Source organism: Mustelus asterias, chromosome 21 (assembly GCF_964213995.1).
Source record: "Mustelus asterias chromosome 21, sMusAst1.hap1.1, whole genome shotgun sequence".
Classification (NCBI taxonomy): Eukaryota; Metazoa; Chordata; class Chondrichthyes; order Carcharhiniformes; family Triakidae; genus Mustelus; species Mustelus asterias.
The window spans coordinates 29,784,209-29,807,049 of NC_135821.1; the positions used below are offsets into that span (position 1 = coordinate 29,784,209).

The 22,841-nt window shown below is 47.2% G+C and overlaps 1 protein-coding gene across 1 annotated transcript in view; it reads left to right on the top strand.

Moving 5' to 3' along the window:
* The window catches only part of LOC144508940 (CD276 antigen-like), a 63,356-nt gene that overhangs the window by 927 nt on the left and 39,588 nt on the right, over window positions 1-22,841 (top strand). The window lies entirely within an intron of this gene.

Here is a 22,841-nt window from a genome sequence, read left to right on the forward strand (position 1 = left end):
CACCTTAAACCTCTGCCCCCCTAGTAATTGACACTTACACCCTGGGAAAAAGCTTCTGACCATCCACTCTGCCCATGCCCCTCATAATCTTGGAGGATTGTGAATGGGCGATGGAAACAGATTCAACAATAATTTTTGAAGAGGACTCATTGATACTTGAAGGGGAGAATATTGCAAGGCTCCTATGAATGGATTTTAAAAATTCTTTCCTGGGGTGTGGGCATCGCTGGCTGGGTACTGGCTGGGTACTGGCTGGGTACTGGGCCAGCCTTTGTTGCTCATCGTGAATTGCCCTTCACCTGAGTGACTCGCTTGGCCATATAAAAGGCATTTAAGAGTTAACCACACTGCTATGTGTCTGGAGTCACATGTAGGCCAGACCAGGTAAGGACGGCAGATTTCCTTCCTTAAAGGACATTAGTGAACCAGATGGGTTTTTTCACCAATCGACAATGGTTATATGGTCATCAGTAGATTCCTAATTCCAGATATTTTGTTATTGAATTCAAATACCACCATCTGCCGTGGCGGGATTCGAACCCAGGTCCCCAGAGCATTAGCTAAGTTTCTGGATTAATAGTCGAGTGATAATACCACTGGGCCATCGTTTCCCTTGCCTGTCTTCACCATCTGCCATGGTGGGATTCAAACCTGGGTTCCCAGAGCATTACCTTGGGTCTCTGGATTACTAATCCAGTGACAATACCACTGTGTCACCGCCTCCCCTAATTTAATTGGGTAGCACTTCCAAAGAGCCATGACGGGTCAAATGGCCACCTTCAGTGCTGTATGATGGTATGATTCTACGTTCAGCACTGGAAGCAAAGCAAGCTCTTTACTGAAAATGGACAAGGCAAAATGGGTTGGGGGGAAAAGATGTGCGATCGTTTTTGAAAGCTCAGACTAGTTGCAGGGAACAGGTAGGTAGTGGTGAGCAGTGCTGGGTACTCTTCAGAGATCATCACAGTGAGGCACGGAACAACACTGTAAATTACAAAGGACAATGACTAATGGGGAATACATCAGATGCTAGAAACCTGAAATGAACCATTGTTAAGCAACACAAGAACAGAAAGACAAAGATAGGCTGAAACCATATTGAGAAACCCCTCGCACTCCAGTGCAGGGATGAACTGCCCTTCCCCATTTGCGACGTGAGTGAATTTCCCTGACCACCGGTCACTAGGAAGTTGGAGAAAATAAAGTGAGAAAGACTTGTGCTAATATTGTGCTTTTCACAAACACCCAGTGCCTCAAAGCTGATGAAGCCCTTTCTGAGGTGTAGTCATTGTTGTACGCTGGGCCACACGGCAGAGTGGTTAGCACTGCTGCCTCGCAGCCCTGGGTTCGATTCCGGTCTCAGGTCACTGTCTGTGTGGAGTTTGCACATTCTCCCCATGTCTGCATGGGTTTCCTCCGGGTGCTCCGGTTTCCTCCCGCAGTCCAAAAATGTGCAGGTTAGGTGCTCAATTGCCCCTTAGTGTCAGGGGGACTAGCAGCTAAATAGGTGGGGTTAAAAGGATAGGGTCTGGGTGGGATTGCTGTCGATGCAGGCTCGATAGGTCAAATGGCTCCTCCTGCAGTATAGGGATTGTATTAATTCTATGTAATGTAGGAAACACAGTAAATAAATTAGGATCAGCAAATTCCACAAGCAGGAATATCGGATTTTTGTGATGTTGGTTGAGGGATAAATATTGGTCAGGACATCAGAAGGAACTCTCTTAGTCTTTCTCAAAATAGTGCCATGGGGCAGACCCCACTTGGAGTACTGTGCTCAGTTCTGGTCGCCTCATTACAGGAAGGATGTGGAAAAGATTGAAAGGGTGCAGAGGAGGTTTACAAGAATGTTGCCTGGATTGAGTGGCATGCCTCATGAGGATAGGCTGAGGGAGCTCGGTCTTTTCTCCTTGGAGAGACGTAGGATGAGAGGAGACCTAATAGAGGTGTATAAGATGTTGAGAGGCATAGATCGGGTGGACTCTCAGAGGCTTTTTCCCAGGGTGGAAATGTCTGCTACGAGAGGACACAGGTTTAAGGTGCTGGGGGGTAGGTACAGGGGAAATGTTAGGGGGAAGTTTTTCACACAGAGGGTGGTGGGCGAGTGGAATCGGCTGCCGTCAGTGGTGGTGGAGGCAAACTCAATAGGGTCTTTTAAGAGACTCCTGGATGAGTACATGGAGCTTAATAGGATGGAGGGTTATAGGCAGGCCTAAAAGGTAGGGATATGTTCAGCACAACTTGTGGGGCCGAAGGGCCTGTTTTGTGCTGTAGTTTTCTATGTTTCTATATCCACCCGAGCAGGCAGCTGGGGCCTCAATTTATCATGGCATTCAAAATACAGCATCTCCAGCAGGCCTGGGGCCCAGTCAGAGGTCAGAATGGAGGCAGAGGCCAGAGCTACAGACCGCTGGCTTTGAAAACAAATCATCACAGGCAAGTTGTAAGTTGATTGGCTGGTATTGCTGTTTAGGGACTGAATCTAAACAACCAATGTTAAAAAATTTAACTACTCGTGTAACAACTAAGTAGCTGATGAGTCATCTTCTATCCTTAAGCAAGGTTTATGGGGAGACGATGTCTCTTAATCCAGAAACTCAGCTAATGTTCTGGGGACCCGGGTTCGAATCCCGCCAAGGCAGACGGTGGAATTTGAATTCAATAAAAAAAATCTGGAATTAAGAATCTACTGATGACCATGAAACCATTGTCGATTGTCAGAAAAACCCATCTGGTTCACCAATGTCCTTTAGGTAAGTAAATCTGCCGTCCTTTCCTGGTCTGACCTACATGTCATTCCAGATCCACAGCAATGTGGTTGACTCTCAACTGCCCTCCAAGGGTAACTAAGGATGGGCAATAAATGCTTTCCAGCCAGTGATGCCTATGTCCCACGAATGAATAAAAAAAATTACTATTAATAGGGTGTATTAAATATCAGTAGGCTTTAGTAACATTTCTGAATAGTAGTAACATTTCTTAATATTGGTAAGGTTTATTATGTGTAGTAAGTTTTATTCGCAAGATACAAAAGAAGATGGTTGTGGTGGTTTGAGGTTAATCACCTGAGCTCCAGGACCTCACTGCAGGAGTCCCTCGGGGTTAGTGTCTGAGACCTAACCATCTTCATCAATGATCTTCCTTCCATCATAAGGTCAGAAGTGGGGATGTTCGCCGATGATTGCACAATGTTCAACACCATTCGCGACTCCTCAGATACTGAAGCAGTCCATGTTCAAATGCAGCAAGACCTGGACAATATCCAGGCTTGGGCTGACAGGTGGCAAATAACATTCACATCACACCAGGGAATAATCATCTCCAGCAAGAAAGAATCTAACCATTGTCCTTTGAAATTCAATGGCATTACCATTGTTGAATCCCCCACTATCAACATCCTAGGGGTTACCATTGACCAGAAACTGAACTGGACATGTAAATAGTGTGAATCCTTGTCTCCAGCTCTGATGAAGGGTCATCCAGACTTGAAACGTTGGCTCGATTCTCTCTCCACATATCCTGTCAGACCTGCTGGGATTTTCCAGCATTTTCTGTTTTTGTTTCAGATTCCAGCATCCGTAGTAATTTGCTTTCAGAGAGTGTGGCTGCAAAAGCAGATCAGAGGCTGGGAATCCTGCAGCAAGTAGCTCACCTCCTGACTTCCCAAACCTGCCCACCAATTACAAGACACAAGTCACGGGTCTAATGGAATACTCTTCACTCTTCGGGATGAGTGACGCTTCAACAACACTCAGGAAGCTCGATACCGTCCAGGACATAGAAACATAGAAAATAGGAGCAGGAGGCCATTTGGCCTTTCGAGTCTGCTCCTCTATTCATTATGATCATGGCTTATCATTTAACTCAATAGCCTGATCCTGCCTTTCCCCCCCCATATCCTTTGATTCCCATCCCCTCAAGTGCTAAAAGCAGCCCACTTGATTACTACCCCTTCCACAAACATTCACTCCCTCCACCACCAATGCACAGCGTCAGCCCCGTGTGCCATCTACAAGATGCACTGCAGAAACTCACCAAGACTCCTTAGGCCTTGGTGTACTGGGCACAATTTTGAATCTTGTGGATGATATGGAACATTGTGAGCTGTGAGGAGGATAGTGTCGAGCTCCTGAAGGACATAGACAATTGGTGAAATAGGCAGACAGGTGACAGATGAAGTTCAATGTAGAGAAATTTTGGTAGGAAGTATAAAATAAAGGGTGCAACTACAGAGGGGTTGCAGCAGCAGAGGGACCTGGGTATATCTGCGGATAAGTCATTGAAGGTGGCAAGACAGGTTGAGAGTTAATAAAGCAAACGGTATCCTAGGCAATATTAATCAGGGCAGATTGGTAGAGCAAGGAGATGATGTTGAACTAGTGCAAGACACTAATTAGACCTCGGCTGAAGTATTGTGTCCTGCTCTGGGTGCTGCCCTTTTCGGAAAGTTGTGAAGGTGTCGGCGAGATTTAGATGTTTCAGGAAGGACAGGGAGGGAGGCAAGAGAGGGGGGGGAGTGGCACTGTTGATCAGGGATAGTGTCACGGCTGAAGAGAAGGTGGACGCCGTGGAGGGATTGACTACGGAGTCTCTGTGGGTGGAGGTTAGGAACAGGAAGGGGTCGGTAACGTTGCTGGGTGTTTTCTATAGGCCGCCCAATCGTAACAGAGATGTTGAGGAGCAGATGGGGAAACAGATCCTGGAGAGATGTAGGAATAACAGAGTTGTCATGATGGGAGATTTTAATTTCCCAAACATAGATTGGAATATCCCTAGGGCTAGGGGTTTGGATGGAGAGGAGTTTGTTAGGTGTGTCCAGGAGAGTTTCCTGACACAGTATGTGGATAAGCCTACTAGAGGAGAGGCTTTACTTGATCTGGTGCTGGCTAATAAACCTGGACAGGTGGAGGATCTCTCGGTGGGTGAGCATCTTGGGGATAGCGATCATAATTCTATCTCCTTCACGATAGCATTGGAAAGAGATAGGGTCAGGCAGGCTAGGAAAGTGTTTCTCTGGAGTAAAGGGAAATACAGTGTCATCAGGGAGGAAATTAGACGGGTAAATTGGAAGGAGGCATTCTTGGGGAAAAGTACCGAAGGAAAGTGGAGGATTTTCAAGGAATGTTTGTCTGGAGCTCTGCATGACAACGTTCCGATGAGACAGGGGGGTGTTGGTAGGGTACGGGAACCGTGGTGCACGAAGGTTGTGATGAACCTGGTGAATAAGAAAAGAGAGGCGTACAGAAGGTTCAGAGAGCTAGGAGGTGTTAAGGATTTAGAGGAGTATACGGGATGTAGGAAGGAGCTTAAGAAGGAAATTAGGAGAGCGAGAAGGGGTCATGAGAAGGCCTTGGCGGGTAAGATTAAGGAGAATCCCAAGGCTTTCTACAAATATGTCAAGAGTAAAAGGATGAGATGTGAAGGCATAGGACCCTTAAAAGGTGAAGGGAGAAAAGTTTGTGCGGAACCGTTAGAAATGGCGGAGCTGCTTAATGAATACTTTACCTCGGTATTCACGGTGGAAAGGGATCTGGGTGGTTGTACTGCTGGTTTGCGGTGGACAGAAAGGATCGAGCATGTGGACATAAAGAAAGAGGATGTGTTGGAACTATTGAATGGCATCAAGGTTGGTAAGTCGCCGGGACCGGATGGGATGTACCCCAGGTTACTGTGGGAGGCGAGGGAGGAGATTGCGGAGCCTTTGGCGATGATCTTTGCATCGTCGATGGAGACGGGAGAGGTTCCGGAGGATTGGAGGATTGCAGATGTGGTCCCTATATTCAAGAAAGGGAACAGGGACAGCCCGGGAAATTACCGACCGGTGAGTCTAACCTCAGTGGTTGGTAAGTTGATGGAGAGGATCCTGAGAGACAGGATTTATGATCATCTAGAGAAGTTTAGTATGATCAAAAGTAGTCAGCACGGCTTTGTCAAGGGCAGGTCGTGCCTTACGAGCCTGGTTGAGTTCTTTGAAAATGTGACCAAACACATTGACGAAGGAAGAGCGGTGGATGTGGTCTATATGGACTTCAGCAAGGCGTTCGATAAGGTCCCCCATGCAAGACTTCTTGAGAAAGTGAGAGGGCATGGGATCCAAGGGGCTGTTGCCTTGTGGATCCAGAACTGGCTTGCCTGCAGAAGGCAGAGAGTGGCTGTGGAGGGGTCTTTCTCTGCATGGAGGTCAGTGACCAGTGGAGTGCCCCAGGGATCTGTTCTGGGACCCTTGCTGTTTGTCATTTTCATAAATGACCTGGATGAGGAAGTGGAGGGATGGGTTGGTAAGTTTGCTGACGACACCAAGGTAGGTGGTGTTGTGGATAGTTTGGAGGGATGTCAGAAGTTGCAGCGAGACATAGATAGAATGCAAGACTGGGCGGAGAAGTGGCAGATGGACTTCAACCCGGATAAGTGTGTGGTGATCCATTTTGGCAGATCCAATGGGATGAAGCAGCAGTATAATATGAAGGGTACCATTCTTAGCAGTGTAGAGGATCAGAAGGACCTTGGGGTCCGGGTCCATAGGACTCTTAAATCGGCCTCGCAGGTGGAGGATGCGGTCAAGAAGGCGTACGGCGTACTGGCCTTCATTAATCGAGGGATTGAGTTTAGGAGTCGGGAGATAATGCTGCAGCTTTATAGGACCCTGATTAGACCCCACTTGGAGTACTGCGCGCAGTTCTGGTCACCTCATTACAGGAAAGATGTTGAAGCCATTGAAAGGGTGCAGAGGAGATTTACAAGGATGTTGCCTGGATTGGGGGGCATGCCTTATGAGGATAGGTTGAGGGAGCTTGGTCTCTTCTCCCTGGAGAGACGAAGGATGAGAGGTGACCTGATAGAGGTTTACAAGATGTTGAGAGGTCTGGATAGGGTAGACTCTCAGAGGCTATTTCCAAGGGCTGAAATGGTTGCTACGAGAGGACACAGGTTTAAGGTGCTGGGGGGTAGGTACAGAGGAGATGTCAGGGGTAAGTTTTTCACTCAGAGGGTGGTGGGTGAGTGGAATCGGCTGACGTCGGTGGTGGTGGAGGCAAACTCGTTGGGGTCTTTTAAGAGACTTCTGGATGAGTACATGGGATTTAATGGGATTGAGGGCTATAGATAGGCCTAGAGGTGGGGATGTGATCGGCGCAACTTGTGGGCCGAAGGGCCTGTTTGTGCTGTGGCTTTCTATGTTCTATGTTCTATGAGATGCGGAGAAGATTCGTGAGAGTGATTCCAGGGGTGAATAACTTCAGTTATGAAGAAAGATTGAAGAAGTTAGATCTAATTTCCCTGGTGAAAAGAAGGCTGAGAGGAGATTTGATAGAGGTGTTCAAAATCATGATCGGTTCGGAAAAGCTGTTTCTACTCGTGAAAGAAAGATAGAAACATAGAAGATAGGAGCAGGAGGAGATCATTTGGCCCTTCGAGCCTGCTCCGCCATTCATCACGATCATGGTTGATCATCCAACTAATCCCGCTTTCTCCCCATAACCTTTGATCCCATTCGCCCCAAGTGCTGTATCCAGCCGCCTCTTGAATACATTCAATGTTTTGGCATCAACTACTTCCTGTGGTAATGAATTCCACAGGCTCACCACTCTTTGGGTGAAGAAATGTCTCCTCACCTCTGTCCTAAATGGTCAACCCTGAATCCTCAGACTGTGACCCCTGGTTCTGGACTCCCCCAACATCGGGAACATCCTCCCTGCATCTACCCTGTCTAGTCCTGTTAGAATTTTATAAGTCTCTGAGATCCCCCCTCATTCACCTGAACTCCAGTGGAAACAATCTGAACCTAGTCAATCTCTCCTCATACTTCAGTCCCGCCATCCCCGGAATCAGCCTGGTAAACCTTGGCTGCATTCCCTTGTGAGCAAGAACATCTTTCCTCAGAAAAGGAGACCAAAACTGCACACAATACTCTAGGGGAATTTCATAGTAACTTCATTGCAGTGTTAATGTAAGCCTTACTTGTGACTAATAAATAAACTTCAAAACAAACTTTACTTTAAACTTCAGGTGTGGCCTTACCAAGGCCCTATATAATTGCAACAACACATCCCTGCTCCTGTATGTGAAAAATACCAACATATCATTTGCCTTCTTTACCGCCTGCTGCCCCTGCATGCTTACCTTCAGTGACTGGTGCACAAGGACACCCAGGTCCCGCTGCACACTCCCCTCTCCCAATTTACAGCCATTCAGGTAGTAATCCGCCGCCTTGTTTTTGCTTCCAAAGTGAATAACCTCACATTTATTCGCTAACAAGAGAGCACAGATTTAAATATAATCCCTACAGTGCAGAAAGAGGCCACCTGACCCATTGAGTCCGCACTGACTCTCCGAAAGAGCATCCCACCCAGGCACTCTCCTCCACTCCATCCCCGTAACCCTGCACATTTAGCATGGTTAATCCACCTAACCTATGTATCTTTGGACACCTAAGGGGCAATTTAGCATGGCCAATCCACCTAACCCGCACATCTTTGGATTGGCAAACGAGGTGTGAAAACTTTTTCACGCAGCGAGTGCTTAAGACCTGGAATGAGCTGCCTTAGAGTGTGGTGGAGGTAAGTTCAATTGTAGCTTTCAAAGAGGAATTAGACCATTATCGGAAAAGGAAGAATGTTCCGGGTTAGAGGGGGAATGGAGCTAGGTAAATTGCTGATTTAAAGAGCTGGTGCAGACACACTGAACTGAATGGCCTCCTTTTGCACCGTAACAGTTCTGTGATTCTGAGTAGGGCAGCATTCCCTCAGTACTGCACTGCAGTACCAGCCTTGACTTTTACCCATATTTGAGCCTTGAAGTGGGACTTGAACCCAGGACCTTGTGACTTGGAGGTGAGCGTGGCACCAGCGGAGGTGTTGCATGATGTAATGATGCACAGTTTGTATCCTGGACGCTTGGCTTGTCTTTCCGCTTTTGAAGACAAGGAACAATTGATCTGTTCTTTGTGTTGTTGCTTTGTCTATCAAAGTTCCAGTATATGTAATTTCCTCACTAACTATTGCCATTGACCTTTTTATATCGTTGAGACATATTATCAAAGAAATGCTGCCTCGTCGCTTCTCTCCCCTTCAAGTGAAAACTAAGGTCGTAAAAATGAGATGGTTATTAATAAATACAATGGGGGAATTCAAGGGAAACTTCTTCACACTGAGAGTGGTTAGAGTGGTTTTCAATATTTCTTTGGTTAAGGAACTCTATCATATGTTGTGAAATTCTGTAAACCCCAACCCTCTCTCCCTCCTCCCCAGCCAAGGTATACATAGAAACTAGAAGCAGGAGTAGGCCATTCGGCCCTTTGAGGCTGCTCCGCCATTCATGTTGATCATGGCTGATCATCGAATTCAATATCCTGATCCCCCCTCCCCACTTCTTCCCATATCCCTTGATCCCTTGATCCCTTTATCTCCAAGAGCTATATCTAATTTCTTCTTGAAATCACACAACGTTTTGGTCTCAACTACTTTCTGTGGTAGTGAATTCCACACATTCACCAGCCTCTGGGTGAAGAAATTTCTCCTCACCTCAGTTCTAAAAGATTTACTCCTTATCCTCAAACTATGTGCGGGTTAGATTGATTGGCCACACTAAATTGCCCCTTAGTGTCCCAAGATGTGTAGATTAGGAGGATTAGCAGGGAAAATACGTGGGGTTATAGGGGTCGGGTGGGTGGGATTGTTGTCGGTGCAGGCTCGATGGGCCGAATAGCCTCTTTCTGCACAGTAGGGATTCTATGATTCAATAATCCTGTTAGAATTTTAGAATTTAAGTTTCTCTGAGATCCCCTCTCACTCTTCTAAACTCCAATGAATATAATGCTAACCGACTTAGTCTCTCCTCATATGACAGACCTGCCATCCCGGGAATCATTAATGGAAACACAGCAAAACGCTATTGAAGGAATTAATGTTTATCCTTCATTAAATGTAGAAACAATGTATCTTAAAGCATTGAAAAACTTGGTACAAATTTTAAATGACCTGAAATTGCAGATTGAGTTCTGGAAAACCCTTGTTGAGACACATTGGGCTAGAATGTGGAAGTTGTTACGATACGGAAAAGCTGAGTAAATGCCACATGACTGGAAGGAAATTGAAAGCCACGGTTGGTCTAGATCTGTTTGTGCCTCATTCCGCGCCTGACAACTGACGTGTTCAGGGAGACCCAATCCTGAACTTCACAAGTTGCATGTTGCCATATCTCTTGGGATCACACCCTGCTCAAATAGCTCTAACCACTTCAGAAAAGCCCCAGCAAGCTGTTAGTGCAAGTACACTTGAAGAAGGTGGGGGAATTCCATAGTGAGTGGGATGAGCTATAGGAAGAGGAAAAAAGGAACTCCGGGATAAGGTTTCTTTTCATTCCTGGTGACTATTTGAAAACTCCCCTATAGTCAATGACTTTTTTTGTTTTCTGAGAAAATATTTTAAAGTGGGGGAGTTCCCGTGGTCTTATCTAACGAAAAGGAATATTCTACTCTTTGGTGGACTGGTGACAGGAATTTCATGTTTAGAGACTTTGCTATCATTTTTCCCAGTATAGTACTGCTCAGAAGGAGGCCATTCAGGTTATTGAACCTGCACTAGCTTTTTTGAGCTTTCTAGTTATTCCAGTTTGTTCCCGATATCCCTTTGAATTTTTTTCCTTCTTCCAAGATTTATCCAATTCTTTTTGAAAGTTGTATTGAAGCTGCATCCACTACACTCCCAAGCAGTGTGTTTCAAATCTTAACCATTTGTTACATAAAAAAGATTTGCCTTGTATCACCTGTAGTTCTTTGGCCGATTGCCTGGTGGTATCTGTACCCTATGGTTATCCTTAGCCAAAACAAACAATTGCTCTTTATATACTCCAGCTAAACCTGATTTTAAACACCTCTATCAAATATCCACTGAGGTTTTAAGACAAATGATAAAAACGTAATGGCAGAATTGATTGGAATATTCCAGCCAAAGTATTTTATATTAGCTCTGATGAAGGGTCACCCAGACTCGAAATCATAGAATCCTTACAGTGCAGAAGGAGGCCACTTGGCCCATCGAGTCTGCACCGACCACAATCCCACCCATGCTGTATCCCCATAATCCCATGCATTTAATCCCTAACTAATCCCCCCCTGACACTAAGGGTCAATTTAGCACGGCCAATCCACCTAACCCGCACATCTTTGGAGCCATTAAATCATAGAAACCCTACAGTACAGAAAGAGGCCATTTGGCCCATCGAGTCTGCACCAACCACAATCCCACCCAGGCCCTACCCCCATATCCCTACATATTTTACCCATTAATCCCTCTAATCTACGCATCCCAGGACACTAAGGGGCAATTTTAGCATGGCCAATCATCCTAACCCACACATCTTTGGACTGTGGGAGGAAACTGGAGCACCCGGAGGAAACCCATGCAGACACGAGGAGAATGTGCAAACTCCACACAGACAGTGACCCAAGCCGGGAATCGAACCCAGGTCCCTGGAGCTGTGAAGCAGCAGTGCTAACCACTGTGCTACCGTGCCGCCCGCCAAATGGCTCATAAAGTCCGAGGAACATAGGCTCAATAACACATGGAAAGAGAAATTGGGATTGGCGGGCGGGGGGGGGTGATAAAGTGATAGGAACTTTAAGATGCAAGTGTTCAAAGGGTGGAAAATGAGAAAATGCTTCCACTTTTAGCTGAGTCCAAAATTAGGGCTCCTCGATATAAGATAATCACAAAGAAATCTAATGGAGAATTCAGGAGAAACTCCTTTAACCATAGAGTGGTGAAAATGTGGAACTCTCTACTTCTGGATGTAGGTGAGGTGAAGGGTGAAGATATACTGACTTGTCAACGCATTGGGATGTCAGCTACGACTCTCACCAACTTTTACAGATGCACCATAGAAAGCATTCTTTCTGGTTGTATCACAGCTTGGTATGGCTCCTGCTCTGTCTAAGACCACAAGAAACTACAATGTTGGCTGTTTTTCGGTACACACTGGTATTCCCCAAAGTTCAGTATTATGACTTCTGCTGTTTTTGATCCAAATACATGGAGATATGAGGCACAATACTGAAACTTATAGCTGACATGAAACTCGGAAGTATCATAGACTTCGAAGAACAGAGAAAACAGCAGCAAACGTTGGCTCTATTCTCTCTCCATAGATGATGTCAGACCTGCTGAGATTTCCCAACATTTTCTGTTTTTGTTTCACTTTCCAGCATTCACAGTATTTTGCTTTTGTTTTTATATATGTTTTCCACCCCTACCTACAATTTCATCTGCTTTTTTAATTTCTTCGTTAATCTTCCTGCCATCTTCAAAGATTCTTACCTCCCCTTAAAAATAAGTACAATCTATTTAGCTTCTTGCCACCAAAGTGTAACACCTCCCACTTTTCTGTGTTGAGTTTCATCTGCCAGGTGCCCACCCATTCCATCAGTCTGTCCATTGCTGTTGTTTTCTCTGTTCTTTGAAGTCTAACTGCTTCTGAGTTTTGTGTCGGCTATAAATTTTAGTATTGTGCCTTGTACCTCCATTAATTTGGATCAGAAACAGCAGTGGTCATAATACTGAACCTTGGGGAAGATAAATGTGTACTGAAAAACACAGTAAGAGTTTTAACAACACCAGGTTAAAGTCCAACAGGTTTATTTGATAGCAAATGCCATTAGCTTTCAGAGCACTGCTCCTTCGTCAGATGGAGTGGAAATCTGCTCTCAAACAGGGCACAGAGACACAAAATCAAGTTACAGAATACTGATTAGAATGCAAATCTCTACAGCCAACCAGGTCTTAAAAATACAGACAATGTGAGTGGAGGGAGCAATAAGCACAGGTTAAAGAGATGTGTATTGTCTCCAGACAGGACAGCCAGTGAGATTCTGCAAGTCCAGGAGGCAAGCTGTGGGGGTTACTGATAATGTGACATAAACCCAACATCCCGGTTTAGGCCGTACTCGTGTGCGGAACTTGGCTATCAGTTTCTGCTCAGCGACTCTGCGCTGTCGTGTGTCGTGAAGGCGGCCGTCGTGAAGGCGGAAGGGTGTTTTTCAGAATGGAGATCTGTGATCAGTAGTGTTCCTCGGGGATCAGTGCTGGGACCCCTACTGTTTGTAATATTTATAAATGATTTCGAGGAGAATGTAGGTGGTCTGATTAAATTTGCGGATGACACATAGATTGGGGGAGAACTGTGGATAGTGAGGAGGATTGCCAGAGGATACAGCAAGATATAGATAGCTGGAGACTTGGGTGGAGAAATGGCAGATGGAGTCTAATCTGGACAAATGTGAGGTGATGCATTTTGGAAGGTTTAATGCAGGAGGGAATTATACAGTAAATGGCAGAATTCTTAGAAGCATTAACATACAGAGGGATCGGGGTGTACAGGTCCACAGTTCCCTGTAAGTCACAACACAAGTGGATAAGGTGGTCAAGAAGGCATATGGCATGCTTGCCCTCATGGGTTGGGACATAGAATATAAAAATTGGCAAGTCATGTTGCAGCTGTATTGAACTTTAGTGAGGACACGTTTAGAATATTGCGTACAGTTCTGGTCGCCACACTACCAGAAGGATGTGGAAACATTGGAAAGGGTACAGAAGAGGTTTACCAGGATGTTGCCTGGTCTGGAGGGTATTAGCTATGAGAGGAAGTTGGATAAACTGGGTCTGTTTTCATTTGAACGTCAGAGGCTGAGGGGTGACCTAATAGAAGTTTACAAATTTATGAGAGGCATGAATAGAATGGATATTCGGAGTCTTTTTCCCAGGATAGAGATGTCAATTACTAGGGGACAGAGGTTTAAGGTAAAAGGGGGAAAGTTTAAAAGAGGTGTGAGAGGTAAATTGTTTACAATGCGCTGCCAGAGGAGGTGGTAGAAGCAGATACAACGGCAACGTTTCAGATGCATCTTGACAGATACATGTATAGGCAGGGAACAGAGGGATACGGACCGCTTAGAGGCAAAAGGTAATTGGCTTAATAAGGTGTCATGTGTCGGAGCTGGCTTGGTGGGCCGAAGGGCCTGTTCCTGTGCTGTACTGTTCTTTGTTCTTTCTTTACACTAAGTACTAACAGCCTTTCTTGTACAACATCTTTATCTTTTTTTAATCTCATTTAGGATCCTGACAATCTCTGGAGCTTTGGTAAAGGTCCCTTTCTTGGCAGAGAGGGGGAGCAAGTGATGCAGTGGATGGTCAGCATGAATTTGTTAAAGGAAGGTCTTGCCTCAAAAATTGATTGAATTCTTTGACGAAGTGACAAGAAGGGTTGATGAAGGTAGTGCGGTGGATGTTGTGTACATGGATTTTAGCAAAGTGTTTGACAAGGTCCCACATGGCAGATTGGTCAAAAAAGTAAAAACCCATGGAATACAGTGTAATATGGCCAACCGGATCAAAGGCTGGCTTAGTAACAGAAAACAAAGGGTAAAGATCGAGGGATGCCCTTGCGAATGGCAAGTTATTTCAAGTTGTGTTCCACAGGGCTTGGTGTTGGAACCCTTGTTGTTTGTGTTATATATTAATGATTTGGACATGAACGTGGGGAACACAATTGGAAAATTTGCAGACGACACAAAAATTGGCTGAGTAGTGGATAGTGTAGAGGATGGCTATAATCTCCAAAACGATATCATCCTTCTAAACTCCCAACGAGTACAGGCTCAGAGTCCTCAACCGTTCCTCATACGACAAGCTCGTCATTCCAGGGATCATTCTTGTGAACATCCCCTCGACCCTTTCCAAGGCCAGCACATCCTTCCTTAGATGTGGGGCCCAAAACTGCTCACAATACTCCAAATGGGGTCAGACCAGAGCCTTATACGGCCTCAGAAGAACATCCCTGCTCTTGTATTCTAGCCCTCTCGACGTGAATGCTAACATTGCATTTGCCTTCCTAACTGCCGACTGAACCTGCACGTTAACCTTAAGAGAATCTTGAACAAGGACCCCCAAGTCCCTTTGTGTTTCTGATTTCCTAAGCATTTTCCCATTTAGAAAATAGTCTATACCTCCATTCCTCCTTCCAAAGTGCATAACCTCACACTTTTCCACATTGTATTACAAGATGGACGCAATTGTTCTGGAGAAAGTGCAGAGGAGGTTTACAAGAATGTTACCAGGGCAAGAAAAGTGAAGCTTTGAGGAGAGATTGGATAGTTTGTGGTTATTTTCCTTGGAACAAAAAAAGCTGAGGGGTGACTCGATAGAGTTGTACAAAACTATGATGGGAAGAGATAAGAATGGTCAGGATAAAATTGTTTCCCTTGGTGGTGAATTCGAGAACCAGGGGACATAGATTCGAGATAAGTGGCAGTAGGTGTGGAGGGGATGTGAGGAAGAACTTTTTTACGCAGAGAGTGGTGGGTATCTGGAATCCGCTACCCAAGTTAGTGGTGGAGGCAGAGACCCTCAACTCTTTAAAAAGTACCTGGATCTGCACCTTAAATGCTGTAAGCTACAGGGCTTTGGGCCGGGTGCAGGAAGGTGGGATTAGAAAGGGCACCTGGGTGTGCTTGGGCTGGCATGGACAAGAAAAGTTTAAAATTTATTTATTAGAGTCACAAGTAGGCTTACATTAACACTGCAATGAAATTACTGTGAAAATCCCCTGGTCGCCACACTCCAGCGTCTGTTCGGATACACTGAGGGAGAATTTAGCATGGCTAATGCACCTAACTCCCAAAGTTCGGACTGTGGGAGGAAACGGGAGCACCCGGAGGAAACCCACGCAGACATGGGGCGAATGTGCAGACTCCGCACAGACAGTGACCCAAGCCGGGAATTGAACCCAGGTCTCTCGTGCTGTGAGGCAGCAGTGCTAACCACCGTGCTGCCAAATGGCCTGCCTCTGGGCTGACAAGTAACAGTTGCACCTCCAGTAGTGTCAGATAATGATCATCTCCAAGACAAGAGAATCTAACTATTTCCCCTTGACATTTAATGGTATTACCATCACTGAATCCCCCCACTATCAACATCCTGGGGGGGTCACCATTGACCGGAACCTTAATTGGACTAGCCATGTAAATACTGTAGCTACAATAGCAGGTCAGAGGCTGGGAATCTTGCAAAGAGTAACTCACTTCCTGACTCCCCGAGGCCTGGCCACTATCTAGAAAAGCACAAGTCAGGGGTGTGATGGAAATGCCCTCCGTTTCTTGTTTTGGGCTGTGTTCATTTGCTGTCTGGGTTTAGGCTGAATCTCAGCAATGAGTTAGTTTTGGATGAATCAACTGCTGCGGAGGCAGGTAGAATTTAGAAGGGGGCAGCATGACAAAACATGTTGGGGGAAACCACAAATTGCACTTAAATAGAACCTGAAATGTAGCAAAGGTTTCATTTGATTCGCTAGAATGTTAAACATATCCAGTCAACCGGTGACCTCTCTCTCTGTATCTATCATTCAATCTCTTTCTTATTCTACTGATGTGTTTCACCCACGTAGGAGCAAAAGATAGCGTATTTAAATGACGTTTATTCCAACTCTGAAACTTAGTGCCATTGACTGTTGTAAAGCTTTTTTCTTTCAGTCTTCCCCCCTCCTCTCTCCTTCCCATTCTCTTTTGCTCTTTCTCTCTCTCTCTGTGTGGCATGGAATTACTGCCACAACATGTTACAACTCCCAGAGGTGTTATGCCTTGTTGCCCAATCTGGTTAGAATAATGTTTGGCCAGAGGACTGGCACAGGATGAAAGAGTTTTAACTGCTGCCAGGATAGCAGGCAGAGACTAGTTTAATGTCACATACTCACCATTGCTTGAGAGTGGTAAAGATATCAGGCCGATGAAAGGAAGATTCGAGGCAATGTGTGTGCAGTTATGATGAACTGATGTGTGTGATGCACCTCAATGAGCACCCGGAAACAAGGCTTTAGAACTGAAGGCTTTAATACATTAACAATGAAACTACTAACACAAATTCACCCGTTCAGACTGAAGGGGTCCTGCCGGAGCAGGGGGTCTTATACCCTGCCACCGGAGGCGGGACCCCACTGGAGTGTGCCATGATAACACTTAGGACAGGTAAACACCCTAACCCAACAACATAGTACAACCCCCATAACAACAACACCCTAGCCCAACAGTAACACAATAACAACCCCAGTGGTGAACCAACGATGGTTCACCACATTCACCCCTCCTTTAGGAACCAAAGGTGGCGGGGTGGATGAAAACAGACAATGACAAAAAAAATAACAGGATTCACAAGTCCAGACGGTCTGGAGGACCACACCGACGCTGCGATCTTCTCAACACCGGTTGTGAAACCGGAGCAGGTGCTTGCGGTGGCTCTCTCAAAGCAACATCTGGCTGTCCCCTCAAAGACTCCCGGGCCGGCCGGCCCTGATGAGGCGATGGTGTAGGGGATCCTGGAACGTTTGGTGGTGGTGGTGGTGGTGATGATGGTGGCGCCGATCTCCGAGTCTCAGGCAAGCTGTACATGGGAGTAAAAGTGTTATGCACTGGTCCCGGTGCTGACCGCGCCACGTCTGGGGAAGTAATGAGGAGTAGTGGATCTGTGACTGGGGGAATAGGAGCGACAGGAGTTGCTACGTCCCCTGCGGGCGCCAGGTCTCTAATGGAGACAGTGTCCTCTCGCCCGTCAGGATATGCCACATAGGCATACTGAGGGTTGGCGTGGAGGAGTTGGACCGGTTCGACCAAGGGGTCGGACTTGCGAGCCCTCACATGGCGCCGCAGAAGGACGGGTCCTGGGTACGTCAACCAGGCTGGTAATGAGGTCCCCGAGGACGACTTCCGAGGGAATGAGAACATCCTCTCGTGGGGAGTAGCATTGGTTGCCGTACACAGGAGGGAGCGGATAGAATGGAGCGCAGTTGGAAGGACCTCCTGCCACCGGGAGACTGGAAGGCCCTTGGATTTCAGTGCCAGTAGGACAGCCTTCCAGACTGTAGCATTCTCCCTTTCCACCTGTCCGTTACCCCTAGGGTTGTAGCTCGTGGTTCTACTAGAGGCAATCCCGAATGAGAGCAGGAATTGCCTCAAGTCGTTGCTCATGAACGACGAGCCCCTGTCGCTATGAATATAGCAGGGGTACCCGAACAGGGTAAAAAGCTCACTGAATGCCTTGATGACGGTGGCAGTCGACGTGTCCGCACAGGGGAAAACAAACGGAAACCGGGAAAATTCGTCTATTATGTTAAGAAAATAGACATTCCGATCCGTTGAGGGAAGGGGGCCCTTAAAATCTACACTCAGCCTCTCAAAAGGGCGAGTGGCCTTGACCAAATGTGCCCGGTCTGGTCGATAAAAGTGTGGTTTGCATTCTGCGCAAATCCGACAACTTCTAGTAACTGACCTGACCTCCTCCACCGAGTAGGGTAGGTTGCGGGCTTTTATGAAGTGGTAGAGTCTGGTGACTCCAGGATGACACAGATCATTGTGGAGAGCCTTCAAGCGGTCCTCCTGCATGATGGCGCATGTTCCGCGCGAGAGGGCATCCGAGGGCTCATTGAGCTTCCCTGGACGATACATAATATCGTAATTATAGGTGGAGAGCTCAATTCTCCACCGCAAGATCTTATCGTTCTTGATCTTGCCCCTCTGCGTGTTACTGAACATAAACGCCACGGATCGTTGATCCGTGATCAGGGTGAACCGCTTACCTGCCAGGTAATGGCGCCAGTGTCTGACTGCCTCCACAATGGCCTGAGCCTCCTTTTCCACCGCTGAGTGCCGAATCTCTGGGCCTTGAAGGGTGCGGGAAAAAAACGCGACGGGCCTGCCTGCCTGGTTTAGTGTGGCGGCTAGGGCGAAGTCCGATGCATCACTCTCCACCTGGAAAGGGATGGATTCATCCACCGCGTGCATCGTGGCTTTCGAGATGTCGCTTTTCAAAACCTTGAAGGCCAATTGGGCCTCCGGCGTAAGTGGGAAGGTCGTGGACTTAATGAGCGGACGAGCTTTGTCCGCGTAGTTGGGGACCCACTGTGCATAATACGAAAAGAACCCGAGGCATCTCCTCAGTGCTTTCGTGCTAGCGGGCAAGGGAAGTTCAGTGAGTGGGCGCATACGGTCTGGATCAGGGCCAATGACCCCGTTTTCCACCACGTATCCGAGGATGGCTAACCTACGCGTACGGAATACGCACTTCTCCCTGTTATAGGTCAGATTCAGGCGAGATGCAGTGCGTAGAAAGTGTTGGAGATTCGTGTCGTGGTCCTGCTGGTCATGGCCGCAGATGGTGACGTTATCCAGGTACGGGAAGGTAGCCCGCAACCCGTTCTGGTCCACCATTCGGTCCATAGCACGCTGGAAGACCGAGACCCCATTGGTGACACCAAATGGAACCCTGAGGAATTGGTATAGACGACCATCCGCCTCAAAAGCCGTATATTGTCGGTCCTCTGGGCGGATGGGGAGTTGATGGTAGGCGGACTTAAGGTCTATGGTAGAAAACACTCGGTACTGCGCAATCTGATTGACCATATCAGAAATGCGCGGGAGAGGATACGCATCCAGCTGCGTGTATCTATTAATGGTCTGACTATAGTCGATGACCATCCGAGGTTTGTTCCCGCTTTTGACTACCACGACCTGCGCTCTCCACGGACTAGCACTGGCCTGTATGATCCCTTCCTTGAGGAGCCGCTGAACCTCAGATCTAATAAAGATCCGGTCCTCAGCGCTGTAACGCCTACTTTTAGTAGCGATGGGCTTGCAGCCAGGTACCAGATTTTTAAAAAGGGATGGTGTCGTGATCTTCAGGGTGGATAGATTGCACGCGGGGCGCTTTGGGCAACTTGGAGGCTGCGGCTGGTTCCCTACTGCCAGTGAAGGGAGTGGCCCACCGTACTGCAGGATCACACTCTTCACGTGGGCCATAAAGTTTAGTCCGAGGAGAATTGGCGCGCAAAGGTGAGGTAGCACAAGGAGCCTGTATTGCTCGTAAACTGTGCCCTGTACCTCAAGAGTTACCATACATCGTCCTTGGATCGGTACAGACCGGGACTGTGATGCCATGGAAATTGTCTGTTTGGCAGGGAGAACCCGGAGTCCACACCTTTTAGCAGTTTCAGGGTGTATGAAACTTTTGGTGCTCCCACTGTCAAACAGACAATTCACAGTTCTGCCACTAACCTTTACCTCCATCATAGAATGTTCCAGTCTGTAATGCCTGGTCTGATCCAGAGAGATCGACGCCACCGTTGGCCCCTGGGCGTCACTGCATGCTGCCGATGTGGATGCTGAGGACCCCTGCTGGTCGCTGCTGCATGCTGCCGATGTGGATGCTGAGGACCCCTGCTGGTCGCTGCTGCATGCTGCCGATGTGGATGCTGAGGACCCCTGCTGGTCGCTCCTAGTCGTCGTGGACCATGATGGCCGCCCCCATGAATCGCATGTGGCCGAGGGCTCCAAGCGCAGCGACTCCTGGTGGTCTTCCTCCTCCTCTGTCTGCCACGATGGCGCCGTCCTGAGATCGCACGTGGTCGGACCTCGTGGGTACTGCAGCGCCGAAAGAGATGGTCTCCGTTCTGGAGGGTTACAAGCTGCACTGCCGTTTTTAGGTTTGGACCTGCAGACTTTGCCGTAGTGGCCTTTTTTACCGCACTGGCTGCAGATTGCCGTTCTTGCCGGACACTGTTGCCGTGGATGCTTGGCCCCACCGCAAAAATAGCATCGCTGGCCACCTGGAGCTGCCGCCGTCGTCGAATCGATCTGGGAGCGCGGGTTCGCGGGGCGAGGAGGGAGCAGAGCTTGCTCCAACCACGTTGACTGCACGTGGTCCTCGGGGTACAGCGCCAAGCTCTTCGACGTCGCCTCCAACCTCACGGCCATCCCCATTGCCTGGGTCAAGTTGAGTTTCCCCTTTTCTAATAATTTAAGTCTGATGTACGAGGACCCTACCCCTGCTACGAACGCGTCTCGGGCGAGGTCTTGCATGTACTGCTCGGCGGAGACATCCTTACAGTCACAACCCCTGGCAAGCTGCAGGAGTTCATTGGCGTAGTCTTCTATGGTCTCGCCCGACTGCCGACGTCGTGTAGCGAGGAGATAACGAGCGTGAATCTCGTTGGGTGGCGTAATGTACCTATTCTTTAGGAGCTCGACGGCACCCTGGTAAGTGGAAGCTGCACGAATGGCTAGGTAAATCGTGTCGCTTACCCTTGCGTGGAGGACCTGGAGTCTATCACTGTCTGTAGTGATAGCTACCGAGGCTGCCAGGTAGTCCTCGAAGCACTTCCACCAATGTTCGAACGTGTTAGCTGCACCGACCGCACGTGGGTCCAGTGTCAGACGATCCGGTTTTAGGATCTGTTCCATATTCTCAGTTAATGTATTAAATTGATGCACCTCAATGAGCACCCGGAAACAAGGCTTTAGAACTGAAGGCTTTAATACATTAACAATGAAACTACTAACACAAATTCACCCGTTCAGACTGAAGGGGTCCTGCCGGAGCAGGGGGTCTTATACCCTGCCACCGGAGGCGGGACCCCACTGGAGTGTGCCATGATAACACTTAGGACAGGTAAACACCCTAACCCAACAACATAGTACAACCCCCATAACAACAACACCCTAGCCCAACAGTAACACAATAACAACCCCAGTGGTGAACCAACGATGGTTCACCACAGTGTGTAAACTCTGGAGCCCTTCCTTTCCTTGTTTCACCCGTGCATCAGGAACAGTAAAATCTGCTTAGTTTTAAGGCCAAAAAGTGAGTGATGGCCATTGAGCCATCTTATATTTAACAGGTTTGGATGAATTAACTAACTTGCAATCGGACATCCAAAAGAAGGAGTGAATGAATTATTTTTAATAACTCTCCATTGATACAGGATTGCAATTTAAAATTAAACTTTGGATTTACCAGCACTTAAAATAAAGAATAGATTGTAAGGCGACACGGTGGTACAGTGGTTAGCGCTGCTGCCTCACAGCGCCAGGGACCCGGGTTCGATTCCTGGCTTGGGTCACTGTCTGTGTGGAGTCTGCACATTCTCCCTGTGTCTGCATGGGTTTCCTCCGGGTGCTCCAGTTTCCTTCCATAAATGTGCGGGTTAGGTGCATTGGCCATGCTATATCCTCCCTCAGTGTACCGGGATGTGTAGGTTAGAGGGATTAGCGGGGTAAATGTGCATTGTTATGGGAATAGGGTCTGGGTGGGATTGTTGTTGGTGCGGATTCAATGGGCCAAATGGCCTCCTTCTGCACTATAGTTAAGAAAGCCCACCAATGCCTCTACTTTCTCAGAAGACGAAGGAAATTTGGCATGTCCACCATCGCTCACTATAGTGGGTTTCTGTGATTATCTCCAAACTTTGGAGTTTGAACAACAAATCGTGAAAAGAGGGGGTCTTTAGCAATATGGCAAGAGGCTACAAAGATAAAGGAAGGTCAGTGATGGGGTCACTGACTAATAAATTCTCATTGAGATTCGTGACAGTGCAGCAGAGCATGAGTCCAGCTACAGAACAGTGGCTGAGTGCTGGCATTTGACACCCAGGGAGTTGAGTAAGGTGGTTTTCCTCATTCTCCCTTGTACAAAGTTTAATTCTAATAAGCAATTGTGTTACTTTCACCTGATTTTGATTTGACTTATTAATGCCACGTGTATTGGTATACAGTGAAAAGTATTGTTTCTTGTGCGCTATACGGACAAAGCATACAGTTCATAGAGTACATAGGGGTGAAGGAAGGGAGCAGAATAGTTGTTGAGCCTCATAATTATTACATTGGTGACGGGACCTGGAATCGAGGGTGGAAAAGTTTGCCTTTGAAGTTTTTTAAAAAATCTCTGCAGCAACAGGGAGTAAAAATGTCTCTTTTTGGGAAAATCAATCCTTTTGATTCAGACACTGAACATTGAGTTCAGTATATTGAAAGA